General features: G+C 40.7%; 1 protein-coding gene across 1 annotated transcript in view; it reads right to left on the bottom strand.

The window, feature by feature from the left end:
• Positions 1-24,068, bottom strand: part of FAM135B (family with sequence similarity 135 member B) — a gene marked incomplete at both ends in the record, with an annotated part of 136,536 nt that overhangs the window by 72,298 nt on the left and 40,170 nt on the right. The gene's annotated exons all lie outside the window — the stretch shown is intronic.

The raw sequence follows: 24,068 nt of genomic DNA on the forward strand, positions 1-24,068 counted from the left end.
AAAACTGAGATAAATCTGAGGAACTCAAGAACCAAAACCCTGTAGCTTCTCCACATCAAATTCAGCCAATAGCTTCACCTGTGTGCTGATGTATCACATCATCACAAATAAACATCAAATAAACTCAGATGGGATTTAGCCTTCCTAACTTTCAGGTGCCTCCAGTGTATGTATTTTGTTTTGGTTACAATGGAGCCTGTGGAATTTAGGATATCATTAAAAAAAAATAAGTTCATGCTTTATACTGAGCCAAATTTTTGCTTCAAGTCTACTGCTTGTTGAGCAATTCCCCTTTCAGTAAAACTGTGACTTGCTGAGTTGTACAAACCCACATTGGAGGCAACAATTTGTACTACAGTGAATCCCTTCCAGAGGAGCCTGCAATGATGGTGTGACTTTTAAATGAACAACTGGGCACCAGAGCTAGGCACTTCCAAGGTGTGTCTTGGCTGGTAATCAGAATCCCCTGCTAATTCTACTTTTGTAACCCCAGAGCAAAAAAGGTCTGAAAAATTTACTTAGAGCTGGTTTTGTCCCTTTCCTGTAGGAATCTGAGTTTTTGAAATATAATCCTTTAGCAAATGGTATTTTCAAACTCTCCTGACAAGGGGTGCTAAAAAAAGGTGTACCTGAACCAGTCCTTCAGAGAGAGACAGATCTGTGACCATCATCAGGAAGTCAGAAGGCACATGCTTTTTAGAAAGTATAGTTTTTCAGAAGGTACTTCTGGGAATTTTCCCCTTTGAAGAATTGTTTTGGATCCACCAGCTGTGGTGAGATAAAAGTCCAGGGGCTGCTGGTTTGTCAGGAGTTTCAAATCAGGACAGGTCTATTCTGCTGAGATTTGTACATAACTTGCAGTCATAGGTCAGTGAGTCAAAACTGACAGAGGATTAAATATTTTATGAGATAAATTTTGGTTAGAGGCAATAAAAATAGAAGAATAGAAAGGACTTCAAAACAACCAAAAAACCCAAAGAAAAAGGTACTGAAGACAAGTATACAAGTGAATGGAGTTTTGTCATTATAATGATTAATTTTGTGGTGCCAGTCTGCTGGAACTGGAACAGCATGGACACAGAAATACCTCAAAACAGACAAACAAACAAACAAACACATAATACGGGGCAGAACTGACTAAATGCCAATAAGACCAATAGGACTTGAGCTAATTAATTAGCAGAAGCATAGTGATGTCATCCAGGCTATATTAAAATAATTTTCCTATTACTGACTTCTATCAAGCATACCCAGGAGCAGCCCAAGTATCTCTTCCTGCTATTGCTCTTCCCATCACCCATCCTGCACAATAGTTATGCATAAATCCAGGCAGCCTAGATAAATAAACATTTATTTTCATGTGCTACACCAGTTAGGCTAGAATGTTTCAGCCTGATTAGCTCTTCAAAAGCATGCAGCCATATTTATTTTAATTTAAACCTCATGATATTACAGACACTGCAAAAATCATATTAGAGGTATAATGCATTCTTACTCCTAGCTGGCAGACAAAGGAAACTTTATGTTATTTGATTTGGATATTGATATACTGGCACTCTTCTCAGATGGAAAGCTTAATCTCATTTTCTTTTCAAACACACTCCTGAGCAGACCGCTCCTCATGTGTGATTGCTTTAGGAGCTGGATTTGAAAGGTGGCATAAGGAGTCATTTCTCTTGTTGGAAAGGTCAAAGCCAATGACACACTACAGTGTTTGGGGTTGCCTCAAATCAGAGTATGATGTTACAGGGCCAAAAATCACTGATTTAAGCAGGGAGACCTACTTTGCAGACATCTGGCAGAGAACTACAGCAGATGAGTGACTAATCCTCCCCTAAACTCATCCATCCCTGCCTACTCAAACGGCCACAGGCAGTTTCTTCCCTCTTAGAGTATGACCTAAGGCTGCAGCAGGAATTTCCTCAGAGGAGAGCTTGGCAGTCTTGGCAGTGCTGACAGCAATGCAGGGATCCTGCCTCTCAAATCAAAGGGGAATGACAACATCTCTACAGATGTTTTCCTTCAGGCTGCAGCACCAACTGGTGAATTCTGTGCTTTAAGGTACAGACAGGGACCAGGCTACATCACTTTGCTTGAGCTTCTTGCACTAACTAGAAGTGGTTGCTGCTACAAACATATCCTTCCTTGGCCTACTCCATGAAAGCACCATCATCCCAGAACCTTTTCCAAACTTCCCCTATTCCTGGGATTCCTTCTGAAACTTATGTCTCTCTAAACCCTAGGCATGTCTGCTGACAGACAGTGGCACTAAGGCTGGCATTTGTCACAGCTGCCACCATTCAGAGAGGGTTGCTGGCAGAAGACACAGCAGGTGTATCCCATGTTCAGGAGACACAGCAGGTGCATCCCTGTAATCACACAAGTGCCTTGTCCTTTGGCAGAGGAGGGTGTGAGACAGAAGATCAGAACCATAGGTTTTCCCACATCTATTTCTAGCACAACTTCAGCAATCATCTCAGCATTCACAGGCAGCCCAAAGGAGACAGGCACAATCAGTAGAAACTGCTGGGAGCTCCCATTCCCAGGTGAGACCTGGAGCTAAGAGTCTACTGACCTGCATTTATTCTACAGTTTCAAAGGCTTGAGCTTTGGTGAATACAGAAAAGAACTCTAATTTTGTGGTAGTGAATTTTTGATCAGTAAATTTACCTGTCAGGAGATTTATTTGGGACACGTACAGTATTCCTTAAGCTAGAAGGAATCCTGTTTTCCTGTCTCCTCTTCCTAAATGTCTATTCCATTTACTGCTTATTGTCTTTGGGTTGAATAGTTCTTTAATTTATCTGGAAAGCAAAAGAGCTCTCAGGGCTGTGAGAAACATGGTAAGTAGGAAGAGGAGAGTTGTGTTCCACAGGCATTCAGAGAATGAGAAAAGCCTGTTTATGCATCCTTCTCTTACTATTCTTACCATGCCATCCCACCATCATTCCTAAAAATTCCTTCACAGGTTACTGAAGAATGGCATTTTTAAAAAGGAAGGGAAAAAGGCTCTTTGCAGTTGTGGATGCTTTCATACTCAGGGTACTTGCACAGACCAGCCACTATGTCATGTCCTGATTTCCCACTTTCTCCATATGCAATCTTCCAAGCTTCCCCATATACACTCTAGTCTACCTAACTTAACTTTCCCATCTGGGAGTTTCTATAGATGGAGGTTTCTAAATATTATTGCAGCACATCATACAGAAATTACTCATCTCTTTAAAGATTCAGAGAGAGGTTATTTAGATCCTGGAGGCCCCTGAAAAATTCTTTCCAGATAATCTTACAAGAAAGGAATTGATGGATAGTTGACCTGTAAACAATTTTGTTACATATTTACAACCTAATTTAGTGAGAATAGAAACCATGTTAATCTGACCACTGCCAGGACAAAGGCACTGAGGTGGGTTGAGTTGGTGGATGTCTGAGGCAGAGGAGAGGAGAGGAGAGGAGAGGATGAGAAGAATGTAGGAAGAAGTAAGCAATGGATAAGAAAGTGTTTGAACATCTTTTAGAAAAAGCACTGTAACCTGAAGGACACCATCAGAAACCTTAGCCTTATACAGAAATATGTGTCAAACCCACTGATCAAACCCACTTAACCATAGCTTTGAGTGTTGGCAGTAGGTATAATTTGATGAAGTTGATAATGATAATCATCTTCCTTTGACTGTTGTGCTATTTGTGTTTTGAAGGAGTGTGATATGCCAGAACAATTGACATTTCTACTTGAAATCCCCACTGGTGCATCAGCTGAAAGTGTTGCTGGCCAGACTGGCAGCATCCCTCAGCTGGTGCAAAGCTGTGACAGGGACTCAAATTTTCCTGATTTTCAAATATTCTCATTTGTGTCATTTCCCCCAAGAGAACCCTCACACCACTCCCATTACTGTGAGGAGAGGGAAACATTTCTAGGGAAAAGTAATGGAAGGTGGTGATAATATTCTGAAGGTCAGAACTGTTCCCCTGAACTTTCTGTGATCCTAATACACACACCAGATAGAGTAGCACTCCTCCCAAACTCCAGTGGTCAATTATCCCAATTGTTTTCTCCAGGTAATCCAAATTACACATTTTTCAACTCTGAGCATTTATAGCATAATTTCTCTGCTTTCATCATGCCTAAATTATATCAAATTCCTTCAAAGTTCCTTTATTTGAACCCTCCACTCATTTTTTTAACTGCTATAAAAATGGTTTGAGAAGTTTCATGATTGTTCTGTATCAATAACTCTCCCATGGAGCAAACAATGACACATGCATATCTCAACCTCTGATTTCTGCCAGGGAGAGACTCTGAAATGGCAAAGTCTTGGTGTAGCTGCAACTTGATGATGAATGGTTTTCCCAGAGCCACCAGAGTCACATGAGCCCTTGCTGTTTGCAAAGCAATAGAATTGGCTGGTTCGTATGCCCTCTGCATTCTGTTTGCCATGTCCGTGACTGGAGTGCCCCAATCTCGCCACCTAGAATCTTTCCATAATTACATTTTTAATTGTGCTTCCTCATGATGTCTCTACCTGCCAAAGAAGGAATGAATATCAACCAATAACCTTTTCAAGGATGGTAAGCACCCTAGTCTGCAAACCCAGATTTGCCGAGCAGTATTAACCTCTGAGAAGTAATGGAGGTTTGTTCATATTTATTTTTTCAAGGCTTGAAAACATATAAATTCCTCATAGCACAGCCCTTAATGAAGAACTAGTGCATGAGGGAATGCTCCTCTGATAGGAGGATACCTTGAAAGCAATGAGTGAAAGACAGTTTGCTTTGGAGAGGCTAGAAAAGGAAAGTTAAAAAATCCTTCATTACCTCACTTCACATTACTTTCTAGCTCTGCTTCCAACAGGTACTAGAAGCATGAAGAAAGCCTTGGAATTCGTTCTTTGGTTTATTTTAAAGTTTACTATCTTACTGTAAATGACTTTTAATAGTGTTAGATTTCTCCACACAACAAGGAATGTGAGACTTAAATAAAAAGTGAAAAATTTGTTTCTCCAAAGGAAACACATTAAAACCTCCTGCACAGCAAATTTTATCCTACACAACTTTTGTTTTTAAACCTATAGGTCTTGGCTACAGAATGATGAGAATTTCAGGGGGAAAAAACACACTTATACCCCTCTGTACGTTTTTCTTTTAGTATAGTTTAACTTCTGGGTTTGACAAAGGAAGAGCAGAGACAGGATTTACATGAACTCTGTCCTCTATTCTGCAGCTCATAAAAGTAATATTAGTTACTACTTTTTCAAAGTAAGGAAGGAGGACCTGTGACAATTCAGTCACTACACGCTGCTGCTGAAAACATTACATTGCTTCCTATCCCCAGTGCAAGGCAGAGAACAAAGAAAGTAATACTTTTTTTAATTCTAAATATAAAATTACAACTCCCGGCCTTTTAGAAGGACATCTTCAGTTTTGCAACCAGCTCTCTCTAGAATTAGCTCTCTGCAGTTTCATGAGCACTGTGTCAGAGATCTAAAATAAATAGGGAATGCTTATACAGTTAGGAAAAATCCATATGGAAAACAGATCTAGCTTCAGATCTAGCCTCTTTAATGTCTTTATGACTATAGCACTGGAAATTAGATAATTACTCAAATGCTGGCAACTTCTTGAATCTCTCTTGCTATCTGGGAAAAGCAGTATTATTATGCTGCTATTCAGATAAATGGAAAAGCAGGATTCTGCTAAGTTTTGCTTTAATGAAAGAGATGCTCTTCAATAATGTAGGGAAATCAAGATACTACAGCTGTAAAAAGAGCTTTACTGTAAATATTTCTTTATAAATAACAGTGCACACTTAAACATTTCTATTTTAGCCTAATTCATGGCCACCAGAAGCCTGTCATAGCCTTTATACTTGTGTTTCCACACAGGAAAATCCCAGAGGCAGATGATACCTTTAAAGGCAGATGGGTTCATTGTCCCAGGTCACTCGTGCACAGACGGAGAGAGGGCACTGCAAGGCACTCACTTGAGAATGATCTGTGAGCATTTTGAAACTTTCCTGCCCACGAACCTTATGCTGCTGCCCACACAGCCATGTGGTGTCAGCAGTTCATGTGATCTCTCTGAATATGCCTCTGTGGAAAACCGGCTGTTGGTAAATCCCAGCAGAAGGCAGTTTGAACCCAGCTACATGTCTTGCCCTGGAGTCACTTGGAAGAAATCACACAGTCAATTAAACAGAGGTGAACAGGGAGGGTGACAATAAACAGGTAGAGAGAGTATCATAAAATAATCACAAAATCACAGAATGGTTTGGGGTGGTAGAGATCTGAAAGACCCTTTAGTTCCAACCCCCTGCCATGGGCAGGGACAGCTTCCACTATTCCAGGTTGCTTCAACTCCATCCAACCTGGCCTTGAACACCTCCAGGGATGTGGCATCCACAACTTCTCTGTGCAGCCTGTACCAGAGCCTCACCACCCTCACAGGAAAGAAAGTATTTCTTCCTAACATCTAATCTAAATCTCTCATCTTTTAGATTAAAACTGTTGCCCTTGTCCTATCTCTATGTGTGTAAAAAGTCTCTCTCTCTCTCTCTTCTAAGTACTGGAAGGCTGCAATGAGGTCTCCCCAAAGCATTTAAAATCTGTTTCGACTAGTTGTAATCCACCTACCTGTAATTGGAGTGATCTCTACAGCATACAACATCCTGGTTGGTACTGCCATAAACATAACCCAAATCTATCTCGTGGATGACCATCTCCCTCACCCACCCATCCTCATGCTGTCTTGTTCCTTGGCCTTTACTATCTGAAATTCCCACTAACCTCACAAGCAGAGCTGGTTCTTGCTCAGAACCCCTACAAAAAAAGAACAGATTTTCTAAGTTTCCTTGTCATCTCAAGTCTTCTACTATTGTTGGAATTCTTAAATATTTGCAGGTCACACTATTTTGGTATTTTTAGAGAAAATTAAGACATGTAAGTATTCTTCATATGAACAGTAGGCCGTCTTGCCAGAAACTAAGCAAGCACTGTGCTGCAAAATGCAAGCAAAGAAGATCAGAAAACCTAGCGCAAATATCCCTGTTTATCTAACTTTCTTTTTTTTCCTTTACCATCTGTTGGAGCCATATGCCTTCTTAAATAAGTGCTAATTATAGGTCTCCACCAATACTAATCAAATAGTGGCAACTGTTGCAAACTTCAGCTGGAATTTTCATTTCTCCTTGATAAAAATCCCTCCAAATCAGGCTCTAAGAGGGTTGCCTTTCTCTGGTTTTCTGGACTTAGGTACACAGCAGTTAGAGCTGTCACACTCCTGTCTGTGTTAAGACATGGGAGTTATTCGTAAGAAGCTGGGGAAGTAGTAAGAGCCAAAGCACATCTGCCACCAAGCACACTGGGGTGAATTTGGGACAGAAAATGACTGTGTCTAATAAATACCCACTGACACATTCTGTAGCAGAGCTCTTGGTGATTTGGGTTTTCCTTCACTGCCCCTGGGCTGCTGCAGTGAGTGAAAGAGAGGAAAGAAACAACCCTGTCACAAAATCACCTGACTTTTAGCACTGAAGAACTGGAGCAAAGATAGATCCAGTACTAAAATTAAATTCTGGAAGAGAGATTCTAGCCTATTTAGAGAACAATGTATGTCCTAATGAGCTCAAAAAGGGCAAGACTTCACTTTCATGTCCAATGAGCATTTGTATAAATGTCCATTTGTATAAATGTCAATTTGTACCATTCAGGCAAATGCAGAATAACTGCCTCCAAGTGTCAATGTTATTCTGCATTGCTGTGTAATGTGAAAACACTGAAGGATAAAAATTAATCTAGTCCTAAATATGGCAAATGAAGAGTTGAAGTGCCTTTTAAAAACCCCAAACACTAAATAGCTCTTTCAGCATCACAGGACTCTGGCAATTTCAGACTGTTGTACTGACCTTCCAGGAAGTTAAGATCTACTCTAGCAGAAATTAAGATTAATAAAAGAAAACAAAATAAAAGAGAAATTAAAATAATATGGTTTTAATTCATTCCACCCATCAGGTAGAGAGTTATTTCCCATTATAATCATCAAATCCTCCTTGTGTGAATGAGTGGTGCACACAGAAGAAAGAAATCACTTCCAGAACTTCATTCCAACTAGTCTTTTCCTCTGGCTACCAGTGGTAAAATTCTCTTCCACTTTTCTCACCACTATTCACATAACGCTTTGGCAGCTGGGAAACCACAAACGTTTAGAGGTCCAGAAATGTAAGAGTTGAAATGCATATATAAAAGTGTGACTATCTGTACTTTACAGACAAGCATATATATTGCATTAATCCACTGGTTATTCCCTCAGTGTCTCACAGTGTATCTGGCACCATGTCACCAACACAACAGCTACAGATTCAGAAAAAAAGGTCCTGAGTTAAAATCCCAGATCTTAAGTGAAACTGGAAATTAAAGATTTCCCTGATGTGTCTGTAACACTGTCAAGTCCTCTTTTAATGGTACAGATTGGGAACTAAATGCTTCCTAATGTGCTTTTTCAATGCCTCCTGTGTTCAAGAAGGTGATAGATGGAAGTTGTACATTCACCAAGCTTTTATCTTCAGGACTTTGGCCAGTTGCACTTTACTCAGAGGGTAAATTACTTTGTATTGAACATGTAAAACATTTTGTGACAGTCTAATAAAAAATATGAGAAGAAATCTGATTTGTCAGAGGTAGGATGTAGTTCCTAATATTACACTCTAAAATAAAACCCTGAGGATTCAGAGTGAAGGACTTCAGACTTCCACTGGAAGAAGCCACCAACTCTGGATCACTAAATATACAAAAAAGGCTTCAAGGCCCTATAGATTTTTTTCTCTCTGTGGACAATACCAGTAATGAGGTATTTCATATCTTCTCTATGATTAATCCTCAGAGTTAATTTAGATACAAGAAACCTGCTCTCTCAGCTGTAGCTGCTTCTGCTGTAGCTGAGGGTCTTTCATTCTACAGCCTGCCAGTTCAATGTACAGTGTGATGTCCAAGGTGAGTTTGTCACACCCACATCTGCAAAGGGATACCTCCACATGATGTTTTTCCTCCACATTCCACTGCACCTGTACAGATCCCTTGCTCATTCATGAGAGACCTGATCCTACTTCCCAGGTGGTCTCTGATTCTGATCACTAGATTTGGTATTTTTATACAATGGGAGAAAGGGTAGAAACACATCTGGCTCCTCACATGCCCATAAAAAGCTGGAAGAACTCTACAAGTTCCCAGGTCAAGATAATGTGCTCTAAATTAGATGTTGCTCTTCTGATGCAAATTCCTTCTACAAATTACAATACATTCCTTGTTCTGGAGACATTTCACATGTACAGCAGTGGTTTCTCAAGGTGTCTCAAGCCTCCAGAAAGGCAGTGAATGTGATGGAGACTGGCAGAGTCAGAACACAGGTAAGTTGTGTCAAGTCCTCATGTTTTCAGCACAAGTGTCATCACAACCTTGAAGCTGACAGGTGTCAGATACTTAGATACTCAAGCAAAACTCTATAAAGACTATTTTATGTGCTTTCTAAAGAGGCTAAAGGAGTAAAAATTTCTCCTAAATACTAACCCACACACACACAAAAACGATTTTTATTTCCTTTTGGTGTGAAACAATTTCTGTTAAAAGTAAAGCAAATATCCTTCTGAAGTAGCTTCCAAATAAGTAAACCATGTTGCTAACCTATCGCAGGAACTGTTTCCATAAGCCATAAACTTAATTGAAACTCAGAATGTTCTTCTGTTTGTTTTGTATCCTTAAATATGCCTTTGAGCAGATATTTTAACTTCTTATTCAGCTGAGACAAGAAATTACTCCTTTCCTAGGTCAGCAAACTCTTGCATGATTAGTGATTTAATTGCTGTCTATACAGCTCAGTACAAAAATACTATAGTTTGGTTTTTTCTTATTTATTTGCTTCTCCGTTGTTTCTCCAATTAGATTCCATAAACCTCAGTCACTGCATTGGTAATTTTTTACTTTTAATTTTTTTTTAACTTTTTTTGTTATGTACATTATCTCAGTTGAAATCCTCAATCTTTGTCTGTATCACACAGATATAAATCAGCAAGAGACTGATCCTTCTTTGTCAAAGCATGTCAGGCAAGAGCCATTTGGGTTTCTGTCTAGGTTTTCACTAAACTGCATTACTTTTCTCCTTTCCTGTGATGTGCCAAAATTATCATTAGCTGTTCTCTTTCTTTGGATTGTTTTCTTGTAAGACCATTCACTGCCTTCAGTCTGAATTAAGGGTCACTCAGGAAAAGGATCTGTTATTTCTTTCTGAGCAGTCTGGGTTTTATTTGGCATAAACTTTGCATACACATCATAGTTCTGCAGTGAGTTCTTAAATGGAGTAATCACCATAAAATAAAGTGCCTTGAACCTAATCCCACCTGCCTTCCACACACACACACAAAAAAAAAAAAAAAAAAAAAAAAAAAAAAAAAAAAAAAAAAAAATCTAAGACTTTGAATTGAAATGGGCTAAAACCTGTTGATCCAAAATATCTCATATGACTTACCCTGCATTCAAAATTTTAAATGCCTTTACCTCTCCAAGTGAAACAAAGATGTAAAAAAGGCCTTATAGCCACTATAGACAGTAATCTTGCACAAAGTTATGCTCAGCTGCTCAAGTTAATCCTGAAAATCAATGGCAAAGCTGGGAAGGAACTCATAGAATGGTTTGGGTTGGAAGGGATCTCAAAGCACTCAGATCTCCAGAGAGATCTGGATCCCTGTGCTATCCTCTTGAGAGACACGGAACAAATAATGAGGCAGCTCTGTGCCTCAATTTCCCACCTATTAACTTCTCCTTTGCTTTGTCTCCCATTTAACCAGTTTGCACTTGGAGAGCTGAATGTTACTTCAGTATTTACCACACTGCTTTCAGCTGCTGTATCTACCTTGGCTGAGAAATACTGCTGAGCCTGGAATGCAAGTCCTTTATGGCTCCCACACAGGATAAATTGTGCCAATATTTCCTTAGATATTTTTGCCTAGTGACAATCATACTTTTCTTTGTCTAAATTTATCCATCAACATTCCCAATAATTTTGAGAGTGACGATTCCAAGTGCAGCCCATGGAGACAAGTTTAAGCTGAAAATATCCAGGACATGATTTGCAAGGTTTAAATTGAAGTCCATTTCCTGGAGGCATTATACCTTCTTACAAAGTTTACAGAAGACAACAGGAGAGACTGTGTTGCAGCTGCTTACAGCTAGCTCCCTTCCTAGTTTTTAAACTCTTTCCCAAAGAATGATAGTAGGAATAGTATATATTAAAATGACAACTTTGGGAAAAAATTATCATTTCTGCTGCTGTACTTAAAGAGAATTCAGTGGTAGGAAAGTCTGAGAGAAGAACAAATACTGGAGATCCTAAGTAGAAAATATTCCCAGAATTGCAGGATCACAGAATTGTTAGGGTTGGAAGGGACCTCTGGAGATCATCTAGTCCACTCCCCCAAGGCAGGGTTACCCGGAGCAGGTTGCACAGGAACTCATCAAGGCGGGTTTTGAATGTCTCCACAGAGACTCCATGACCTTTCTGGGCATCCTGTTCGAGTTCTCTGCCACCCTCAATGTAAAGAAGCTCTTCCTCATGCTGAGGTGGAACTTCCTGTGTTTTAGTTTATGGCCATTGCTCCTCATCCTGTCACTGGCCACCAAAGAAGAGTGTGGTACCATCCTCCTGGTACCCACCTTGGAGATATTTGTTTGTATTGAATCTCAGTCTTCTCTTCACACTAAACAAGCCCAGCTCCTGCAGTCGCTCCTCTAAGAAAGAAGCTCCAGACCCCTCATCATCTTTGTGGCCTCCACTGGACCCTCTCCAGCAGCCACTTGTCTTTCTCGTACCTTGGAGACCAGAACTGGACACAATATTCCAGGTGTGGCCTCACCGGGGCTGAGTAGAGAGGCAGGATCAGCTCCCTCGACCTGCTGGCCACACTTTTCCTGATGCACTCCAGGATACCTTTGGCCCTCCTGGATGAAAGGACACACTGCCAGCCCAATATTGCACTAATTAGGAAACTACCCATGTAAAGAAGGGTAAGATTCAAATCCAGTAGAAACAATGTCTCTTCTCTTTTCAGTGCTTTTACAAATGCCTTAAGCCAAGATGTTGTTTTCCATTACCCAGGGAATAGTGATTTAGGTTAAGCTTGTTCTACAGATATTAAGATGCAGAAAAAAATTACAGTGCACTTTGAATAAGGCTTTTCCACATGCCAATGTCCATGCAAGGTCAGCTGTCCTTGAAAATGAGAGCTATGGGAAATCATGTAAGAGCTCATAGATATGAATCATGGGGAAGAGACTAAGAGTTAGCTTGTACTTATTCAAAATTAATAAAGGGAATTTAAAGACTTGAGGGGAACATTTCATGCAGAAAAAAAAAAAAAGACAAACTTTTTGCAGACAGATTTTTCAAGATTTTCCATCCTGTTAACTCTCTACCTATTTGTGAGCCAGCCCTGGTAGCAATGATCAGAGCTGGAAGGTGACAGTGGGAACTATTGTGAAACCCCTTAACTAAATAAACTTCAAATATGAGACAAGCACAGTCAGATAAGGTGTTTACACCAGTGTTTTGAGAGGATTTTGTGCTCTTCAATGTATTTTAAAAAGTACAGGGTTGAGGACAACATGAAGCCATGGGCCAAATTCTAACCCTGTTCCAGTGACCTCAGCACTAAACTTGAAGGTAGACACAACTATTACAGCTTTATCAGTTACTTGGTCTGGGGTTTTGAGTAAATTACAAGTGACTGGATTAAAATCCTGGCTTCATGTTCCTAAAGCTGGATCATTAATACACACAGAATCACCCAGTACTCTTCTATACCCAAATCTGGGCAAGGTCTCCCAGTTCTCTGAAGCATTATTCAGTCAGCAGACCTTTCTGGAGCAAGAGATGGTTTTTAGAAATTCAGGAGTTTTGGAAAAGTCATCTGTTAAGTAATTGGAAAAAAAAAAATAAAAGGCACATTTTTTCTTTGGAAAAAAAAACATTCTTCCTCTGTTTTTTCTTAGTTGCAGCTGAAATTCTACATAGTATAAAGGCAAGGAGGTCTTTTCCAAAATTGAATCCTGCAGAAACTGTGTCTAAATCAGCCAGAATTACAGCTGAACAGCTGACTGAATCTTGATTTCTACAACTGGATGAATAATTTAAAGCACACTAACATCAACACCTGATAAATGTTTCTTTAATCTTGCTGCCATTTTCTTCATTTCTCTGGCTGAAATTACTCAGATTCAACTGGCTTTCTTTCATACTTTTAATATGGACTTTGATGTCTTTTTGAGAAAATGCTCTGTCAGGCAAGAACTGCATGTGCACCAGTTTCAAGATGATTTCGTGTAAAGCTGGGTCAGCACCTCTGAAGAGAGCTTGTGCTGGAATGGCAGCTCTTTCTTCAGTGCAGCTGTGCCTTTCCTGCTTGAGAACGCTCTCGAGTCATTTGCCATTGGGTCACTTCTGGGAACTCTCTCAAAATATACCAAAAAGGGATGGTTTTCCACTCAGGCCTGCAGAGCTGAAAAAACAAAAACTGCCTACTAGAATGGTTTTGTTTCTTTCCTGCTACAATTATCTAAGATGTTTCATAAGACTGAACCCTTCCTAGCTGAGAATGGATTTTCCCTTCATGCTGTTCCCTTTCAGCAGCAGTTGTATATTAAGGTCTACCTTGCACTCAGTTTGTCTCAAGGCTTGCAGCAAGGATCTGGTGAAAAAGAAGAGACAGTTTGACCAACTCATCCTGTTGTCACAGCTGTTACTTCTCTTTTAGCTTTTCACTTAACTCCACTTCTGACCTTTTAAGTCAAGGACGCTGCTGAGGTCCCCTTGGCCTGTGCTGAGCTACGTTGGCAGAGATGGGAGTGGTATCAAAATCAGTGCCTTAAATGTGAGGTTTGGGTCAGTGGAGAATAATCTTTTCAGTGGAGTATAAAGTATGTTATGACTAATTCCCATAGAGATGTTGCTCTTTCTTAAACTTTTTGGTGAAATAGGATTTGATAATTTCTCATTTGTCCAAAATTACCACCAACATACTATTTTACCCAGTCCTTCATGTTGGAGCAGCCATCTGAATCAAGAAGTGTAAGTGAATGCAATCAAACTTCTGTGCAGGAATAGGTTGGCTGCCTCATGTGTCTGCATTCCCCCTTTTCCCCAGGCTGCTGATGTCCATCATTGTCCATTAAAGCCCTGAAGAACCAGGAGAGGGTTTTATCCTGTTACCTATGAGTATATTCTACATCACAACTCACACTACAAAGCACTTATTTAAGTGCTATGATGATCACCCTATATGAAAACAAAGTACCTCTTCCCCCACTTCCCCAAATGCGTATTCACCATCTTCTTTTGCTGTGCAAGTGATCGGGATTTTGTTTGCAATCACCAGGCAAGTGACATCACAGAAACAGGCAAACCCTCGATTCCATTCAATTCACTGGAGTTTTCATTAACTGGCTGGATAACGGGAATACGTCTCCTCAGATACCCCCACAACCTTCAGCTGAACACTAATGCAAGGAGCCCTCCCTCTCCTAAAGATGCTTGTCACTAATGAGTCTCAGCTACCTTGCATAAGCCAATTTCCTCCTCCACATAGTAATTATGTAAATGAAGGTGAAGTTCCTGATAATTTCTATTGGTTCTATTTGGCTAACAATTAAAAAGAAGAAAAACAATAAAAAAACTTTCATTTCAGTCTGGGGAAAGAACTGGTTACCCAGACCAAAAAAAAAAAAAAAAAAAAAAAAGAGGAGAATTTTAAATGGGCTTTCCCCTTCATCCCAAAAGGACAACAATAAAAATATGAAATACCACTTCTAGATAATATTCAAAGAGTTTCCTTCATTGTGTGTAGTCATTCAATTTCCTGTTGCAGCTAAGTGCTGCCAAAACCAGGCACCGTCAACATAAACAGTGACCAACATTCTACATTAAATCTCTTTGACATGACATGAAAGCCTCCAAAATTTTTGAATGGCTCAGAGGTAATGCATCACATGAACATTTTTATGGCCTTTACATCTTCACAGTGTGAATTTTCCACCTTTACCCCTCATAGTGCTAATTGCAGGTACTGTTCATATCTCTTCTAAAGCAGGGAAACTGGGGCAGAGCTTGACTTGGGCCTGTTTCCTCAGGAGTATTCAACTTAAGTCAATGCAAATTAGGCCTTTGAGGGATATTGAAGACCTTCATGTAAGTGCCTAGCATTGGAGAGTGGGAAATAGAAGTCACATTTCACAGTTCAGCAACAGTATGAACTCCCTTTTCCCCTCTTCCTAGTGTTGTAGAAACTTCTATTATTGGGAATCAAAAACCAAAAAGAAGCTTATTTTCAAAAAACTGACACTTCAAAGCTGAAGTTTAATTTGGTCTTATTAAAACCTAAAACTCAATTCAATGACAAAAAATAAAAAAATAGAAAAAACCCACAGTGTTCCAATTATAATCCACAAACAAGAGAAATTAATTATAGAAGTCTATACCTCTGCTTTTGCTTCCAGTGTGTAACACTAGTACAGAACCACACAGTCTTTCCTTGGATCCTGTCAGAAATCCTTTGTAGTCTCTTCCAATCTAAGCTTTGAGCCTCTTAACTCTGGTGAGTGTATTTTCAATCACATATTATTATGTCTAGTAACACAGAAATCCTTATTCTGTTGTTTGTAGCAGAGATTTTTCATCTCCCACAAATATAATACTACTTTATTAGTGTTGGAATGGAGTTATTACACTACTTTCCACTACCTAAGACAGAGGCAACTAACCCTTGATATTTTTGAAAATGTCACATGAGGAAAACTCAAATCCTGACTTCCACATACTTCTGAGAGACTATTGATGAGATTCTCCAGATCCACCTCATATTGGCACTGCCCCTCAGTTGCACCCACTAGCCTTCAACAAAATCTTTAGGGTGGGATCTGTCTCATTTTGGTCACAGGCAAGGCAAGCAACTAATTTCAGTCGATTTTTGTTTTAATATCAGAGGCAAGAAATCAAGACCTAATAGCAGGAATCACTGTAACCTAAACCTGATCCTTCAGAAATGGGGAAGGAAGGCCTTCCAGTGTTACTTATGAGGGAAAGTTGCACTACAACATTAGGCTACTCAATCTGACTCCAAGACTACCCAAGTCTGTAATTATTGCTAAATTTATGTGAGAAGCTCTCATTCCTCCTCCTGAGATTGGGAATCCAATGCCAAGACCAGCAGACAGAGATGCAAGAGATGATTCATACCTATCAGGGGTATGGTAGAAAACGTCCCCACATATGCAAAACTCAAACCTAAAGAGCCAAGCGATATTCACCTTCATAAATGGCTTCTAGGTGAAGTGTGAGATGAGCGATAACAGATGGGCTGACATAAATAGACAAATCCAGGAAATTAGGAGATGATATTAGTCTCCATGACTGGAAGTACTCTCAGCACAACTTGGCTGAACTTGCTGAGACCTTCCCCTTCACCAAAGCACCAATACTGTTGGAAAACCTTATACTATTCAGGGGAAGAGAGGAGTTTCAGAGAGACCTCACTCTGTAGTTTCCATTATTCCCCTGGATAAAACTTGACCTCTGGTTATACCATCTGGTATTCCATCTCCTGAGAAGGCTTGCAGGCAAAACGACATCATCATTGGCCAACATCTGTGCAGGACTTTGTGTGGGTATTTTTGGGGTGAAAATTATGGGAAATATATTTGGCATTATACCAATAATTGCACAAGAGAGAATGGTACCAATCCTCCTTAAGATAAGAGCCAGCAAACTTCTCTCAGAGCAAGAGGCAGGATGAGTAATGTGAAATGTGTAGACAAAGAGACATTTAGCACAAGTGCAGGCTCTCAGGAGGCAAGTTAGCTCAGGGAAGGTGTTTATTAGGTCACAGAATGCACCAGGACAGAGCCAGGCTAAAGATCTTCAATATATTTTTGTGCTTGGCAGTACAGACATAAGCTCCTGTTTACCTCACAAAAACTTGGCCGCAAAGCTGAGTTAACTCACAGTAACAAGACATGCTGAGATGTGCAAATGGAAAGTGTTACGCAGAAGTGGCAAGACCTAGTAGCTGTTAATGAGAAAATACCAAATATCATTAATCAATGTATCTCAGGTGTTTAAAATTAAAAGTTTAACCCCCGCATTTTAATTGGTTTGCCCTGTTGCTTCTGAAGACATAAATATGCATCTTCCTCTATACACAACAGGCATTAAAGTCAAGTTTCCCAAGAGCATTGCCCAGTAAACAGGAAGGTGTCATCTGACTAAGAGCAGCCCTAAGGTAGAAAAGGTATTAAAAAGAAAAATTTCCACTGAAGCAGTATCCGGCTGCATATATTGTGCTACTCATGTACTATGCAGAAGGGATGCAACTAAGCTGGTAGGGGAAGTGATTTTTGCTGTTGGAGTTTTAAAACTCCTTTCCTCTTAACAGCCCTTAACTGCACACTCATCTCAGCTGGTGTCTGTTTCATATCCATAAGCTGTGCACCCAAGCTTTGATGGACATAGAGGGTCTTGGAGCAAGTGAGGCAGTGCAGCCTCCTCCCATGGGGTGTTAGCCTGAGCTCCAAGGCAGCTCTGCATTCATCTGTGCTCAGCATGGGACTCATCTTCTGGACCTGGATCCAGAGGTGTCCATCACACACCAGACTCTCTCAGAGGAGTCTCCCATGTTGGAGTGCAGGTGAATGACAGTAGTTTTAGTGGGCAAGTAAAAGAAGTAGTTTTATATTTTGCTTTACACATAATAAGAGAACAAGTCCTAGACCCTCCCTCCACTCCCGCCCTGTGTCATCCACACTGGAGTGCTGAGGGCCTACACCTTCTGCCATGCTGTCCCTTATTTCTTGCCGTGAAGGACCGTAGAACTGATGAAACTCCAAAGCCACTGGCTGTCAAAAGCAGAAGTTCGTTCACTGCTGAAGATTTTCCAGAAGCATACTAGTAAATTCTGACATGTTAATGTGTAAAGGTTCAAGGAAAAATATGTTCACCATCAGAATTATTTTCCTAATTTTGCATGTGGTACAGCAGCTATGATGAAGTTGCAGCATACTTCCATTTAGGACGTCAGACACATTTAAAAACCTCCCACCTAGAAAAAAAGCCAGTGGTTTTAATTACATTAACAGACTCCCAGATTACTGTTATCACTGCGACTCATTACACAGTGTGTAGTAGAAATAGTAGGTCAAACATTTCCGTCTTTAGATCCACTGCTTTACTCCCTAAAATGTGAACTAACCATTAAATGTTTCAAAACCATAGATAATTATCTACTCTCCTACACTGTCACATATCCCCAAAAAAATCAAAGCTGTTTGTATTAAGTAATTAATTTTCACAATACCCGTATGATACAGCTACAATTAACCCCATTGCACATATGGGGATCAGAGCTGGGGAAAAGAGCCCAGCAATCACAGGAATTAAGGACTGGTAAATCCTCATGGGTCCTCAATTCCTCCAGCTGTCACACACCACTCAGACATAGGTCAGTGCTACAAAGACTTAGAGTTTTTTGTTTCTGGTAAGTTCTTTCCTGGCATTCTGCTTCTGATATTCACTGGCTTGAGTGAGGGCATTGGATGTGGACTGTTGGGCATACACATATGTTTCCTTTTTTTGTGTGTTCTTTAACCAAACAAAATGTCAGTAACACAGGAATCTTCTCTACACTATGCTTACAGTTGAGATTCTTTTGTAACAGCAACAAATCCTGAAATAATTTTCGGGGACTTAAATATGAGTAACAATTTCATGACTGTTTCTTCTAACATAATGAGAAAGATTTATTCTTGTTCTTAAGGGATAATGTTTTTATATCCAGTATGATTTTTCTAATTAACTTTGGTTTTTGTTTGAGTATTAGCTTTTAATACTAAAAGCTGATGCCTGTTAGGTAATGTGCGATATCATTCCTTTAAGATGAAAAACCAGAAGATAGAGTACCATCCTTCAGTTACACGCTTTTCTTGTCATGCTACACTTTCTACATTATCTACAGCATTATAAAATACTCTTGTGAAACAGATCTCTCAGTTATAGCCTGCAATAGTAGAGTAAAAAAATTATGGCCCAGAGTTACTGGAGACTGATTTTATCACTTTCTACTCTGACACAGAAAGATGTAGTGAGTCAGCTACTCCAATGGACTCCCACTTTACATGCAGCCCTTGGAGGAATATTTAAATTGGCACTGTGTAATTTCAGGGAGTTTTATAATCTTACCAGTGGAGGGGGTTGTGGTAGCAAATTTTACTACTCATTATGACTTCCCACACAGATATGCAAGGGGAAGAGTAAGTTGCACATCATCTGCAGTAGAATGTGAGCTTTTACCACCTGTTTGTAAAAGCCAAGTATGTAATTTTGAACTTCCTTAGTTCCTGTTTCCTATTACATCATTTTTATCCTACCAGCTACATAATTTAAAATCAAGGTGAAACCATGAGTTTTCTAACATTCTTCCCCAATCTATCAAACAAGATAAGCTATTTAAGCAGCAGCTTAGCTAATAAATAAGCAGGATCTATTTAAGATAACAGGATTGATTGTAAGTTTTAAGTTATAAATCAGCATTTTATACACAGGATTTTACATCAGTTACTGCAAACAGTGCCTCCTTCTGACAGATTAGGTTGTATTCACAAATATTAGGTTACTTATGGGGTGGAGAAAGTTTTTTGTTCATGGCACAAGAAAGCAGACCCAAATTTACATGACCCTAGATATAGAAAGGAAGAAATCAAAAAACGAAATGTGGTTTGGTTTGCCCAAACCTTGCACCTGTTTGAGGCATTTGGCTTGTTATCGTGCTTCAAGTACATCTCATCATTTCTGCAAGTGCAAAGACAATGGAAATTGTAAATACCTGCTCAGGCTTTTAATTCATGAAAGGAGTGAAAACTCTGTATGAAATCCAAGGCAAAAAGGGTACTTAAGAAAATATATAAACATACAGGTATTACTGCTGCATGTGAAATCTGTAGGAAAGGAAGTGCTGAGTTTCAGCTTTGGCCGCAGGCTCTGTGGTGTCACACCAACAGGGAATGCAAGTCTAAAGAGGATGAAGACAGTCTGAATCGTTCTCCTATTCTTCAATATGTTGCACAAGTACCTGATGTGTCACTCACCTCGGGCCTCTGCCTCTTGCCCAGTTTGTTGAAGTTCCATTGACTTCCCTAACATTCCCTCAATCTTTTTGTTAGAGAGGGAGCAAGATCAGGTCTTATAGGCAGCAAGTGGCTCAAGGCTGTCATTCCAACCAGATTCACTTTCTGTGCAAATGGATCCCAGGCAACAAAGACTAAAGCAAAACTGGGGTTTTCCCCCTGGGACAAATGGTCCAGTGCCAAGGCTGACCAGTGCATCTAGGCACAGTCCTGTACCATCACACCCCCCTGTACGTTCAATTTAAACATCAGATTTAAATGTAAGCACTTGAAGGACAATCTGATTCCAGAAAAAGTTCTTATGCCTAAATGTTTGTTACAGTGCAGATAACTGCAACATGTGTATCAAACAATGAGGCCCATGGAAAAGAAATATATATGGACTGACTCTTGATAGATGTTTCAGAGAGATGTTTATTTCTCCAGCTGCATGGCCGGAGCTCTGCCAAGGAACTGAGACAATCACAGGACCCGAGGGTCCTTGCCCGCACAGGGAACACAAAACAACCAATGGGGAACGAGGCTGACCAGGGGTGAGGGAAACCCCGTGTCTCTCCCCAAGGGCCCCTCTCCCAGGACCATATGGCAGAGGGAGGGCCCCGACATTTCACCTGTTTAACAAAAGAGATTTAAAACTTAACATTGAAAACAACAAGGACAGTTTCAAAACATAACAAGCCATCCTCCTGTGGAAGGTATCTTTTCAGCTTTATACCAGCTAGCGCTTGTATTTCAATGCCTTAGAAAGCCTCGAGCAGCCTTGAGAGGTAGCACGGGCAATCTAGCATTTTAGTAGCTCTAAAATCGGTACCTGAATCAGCTGCAGAGCAAATACCATCAGCATGAGCAAAGAGGGAGAAATATAGCTCCCTGCTGGCTCAATTCCCTGCAGTTAGAAGCTTTCAAATGAGAGAGACAACCAGAGATGTTCACAGGAAAGTCACTGAGCTGAGTGAGAGAGCGTGGCCTCTCCTCGACCATCTTTTATTAGGAGAAGGGGAAAGGGGCGGACTGGGGGCGGACCCGGGGTGAGCGGCCAATGAGACACTGCTAAAGAGTCTGAGTTACATTTGGCTTTGCCCGTGCTTGGAACAAAGGAGCTTGGAGCACATGGGCAGGAGCACATGTCTTTGGGAGGGGGAGGGGAAGCTCAGAACAGGCAGCAACACCCTCCTGAATCTTTAAAGGTCCAGACAGATTCTCTGGAACATCTTAAGGAAGACAGGACTCTCCGGGCATGCTTTGTGGGGAAACTGAGGCAGGAGAGGGTTTAATTTCTTCCCTCTCCCTTTTCCTTCCCCCCTCAGCATCAGAGAGGAGTTATAGGGAAAGGGAATTGTATAGGAAAACCATGGGGTGAAAAACGGATTAGGAATAAACTGGGGATGGGGTAAATTTAGGAAAGGGTTCATACTGGGTATAGGGTAAAAGGGGAAAGTAGGTTGTGGGTAGGGAAGTTGCTGGGATGGATAATGTTTATAATTTTGTGCATAACGACTGCCTTTGACTGGAATACCTCCAGGCTCAGTAACATTTGCTGCTTGTAAACCCTTCTTTCCTTGCACTATATCAAATTGTACAACTTCCCCATCTCCTACACTTTGCAGGTAATTTTTAGGGTTATTCCTTTTAATGGCAGTTCTATGGATGAATAAATCTTCCCCTGTATCATCTCGTGTTATAAATCCATAGTTGTTTTTGACATTGTATCATTTCACAGTTCCTGTGATTTTGTTGCTACAACTTCTCCTATCGCATGCTTGAGTGTTTGTCGTGGCTGCCGGTCCCACGTGGCTGCTGCCTCGCCATCTCCAATGTCTCGGCCGGGCCCCTGCATTGCGGCTGCTCCGCACCCTCTGAGCGGCGTTGCTTCAGTGTGTGTCTGGGCTCTGCGGGCCCCGCGTTGCCATCGCCGCCGGCCTCCGCACACGCACCGCCCCTCTTGGTCAGGCGTTCGCGGGGCTCGCTCCACCACGCGCTGCGTGGGGCCAGACAGGCACCGCTGGGTCACCCCGCTCCCGCCGCACCCGGCTCTGCTGCCAACACTGCAGCTCGCGCCACTCCACCCGCGCGCAGGAACTGCCTCGCTGCTGCTCACAGAGCGCTCGGTCTATGTGGCCGCGGTCACACAGACTCTGAGGCATGCTTCCCTTCGCCAAGACACAGCTGACATTGCTCAACAGTCTCAGTAATTAAATAATATTCATGAAAATAGTCTTCCATCGGCACATATTTTGACTCAAAAATTAACTGTGTCCAAACAGTATTCCAAAAGTCTTTGGTAAGAATTAAATCCCAAGAAACATAGAAAAAGTTCTTAAAGAACCATGTCAGGAAGTGTTTCAGTTCTTTTTGAGCTTGAATCAAGCTAAAATTTACAAATCGTTGTTCAAGAATCTTTTCAAGTTTAAGATAAATGTCCATATGCAGCTCGGAGAGCCAAGAGTCTTTCCACAGTTCCTCCATAATTTAGAGAGAATATCCAAACCAAGGTGAGAAGAGAAAGATCTAGAGTGGTTTTTACTCATGAATTTTCTGTCCTTAGGGATCGGTGTCTTGCCAGCATTTCTCTACCATTTGTTACAGTGCAAATACTGCAACACGCGTATCAAACAACGAGGCCCGTGGAAAAGAAATATATAAGGACCGATTCTTGATAGATGTTTCAGAGATGTTTATTTCTCCAGCCACATGGCCGGAGGTCTGCCGAGGAACTGCTCAATCACGGGACCCAAGGGTTCTTGCCCGTTCAGGGGAACACAAAACAACCAATGGGGAACGAGGCTGACCAGGGGCGAGGGAAACCCCATGTCTCCCCCCCCAGGGCCCCTCTCCCAGGACCCCACGGCAGGGGGAGGGCCCCAACATAAATGGACCAATTTGTTAACACATTCTTCACACACTTAATGGGTATATAAGGCAATTATAAACATAATTGAAATTCAAAACAAAATTCAAATCCATATTCTTTGCTCAGTCTGATCATGGCAATTCATGCGTAAAATCATAGACTCATAAGATGGTTTGATTTGGAAGGTATCTTTGAAGTTCGTCTAATTCCAACCTCACTGCTGTGGGCAAGGACATCTTTCACTAGATTATGTGGCTAAAGGCCCTGTCTAACTGATTATATCTGAAATTTTTAGCTTATTTTAGCAATGAAAAAAAGAAAAAGTAGATGAATACTAATTAAAGCTACAAGAGTGGACATCATATGTCTCTGACTGCAGCTGCTAGAAATGCAGTGAATGTTCCAATTGTTTCCGCTAAAAAGTTATTCACACAAAGCAGGACAATCCTTCCTCTGAAGTGGAAATGGAAAAGAAAAACTGAAACAAATGACAAACCTAACCCAAAAACAATAGCCCCAAACCACCTGCCTCTTCTAAAATTAATATTGAACGTACTTCTACAAAGATATGTCACAATTCACATACTGGAGCTGTGCCCTGCACACAAAGCTCTGGCTAAAGCTCCATGGCTTAGGTTTAGAGCAGTTCAGAATAGCTATAAAAATGGCCTTTTCTGGACCTAAAAGAATTGATGCGCAAATCAGCATAACTTCTGCCTCTTGTTGTGGCATCATTGTCTTACCTGGAACATAGCTTTTATTCAGATGGAATATTTTGAGGCAGCTGCTGGAGGGTGTATGTCTCTAGCTATTTGGAATGCTTTTACTTTTCTTACATGTTTGGAAGGTTATTAAATTATATAAATATTTGCATCTCTGAAGCAGTGCCATCATTTTACAGATAAGACACAGTTTGTCCTGCTGTCTGTGTTCCCTGGTTTAACCTCTAGACTATAGGAATTTTCAGAGTACTCTCTGTCAGTGATATCAATGGGAAATTAAACCAACCA

This window comes from Coloeus monedula, assembly GCF_965178545.1.
Source record: "Coloeus monedula genome assembly, chromosome: 1".
NCBI classification, from domain to species: Eukaryota; Metazoa; Chordata; class Aves; order Passeriformes; family Corvidae; genus Coloeus; species Coloeus monedula.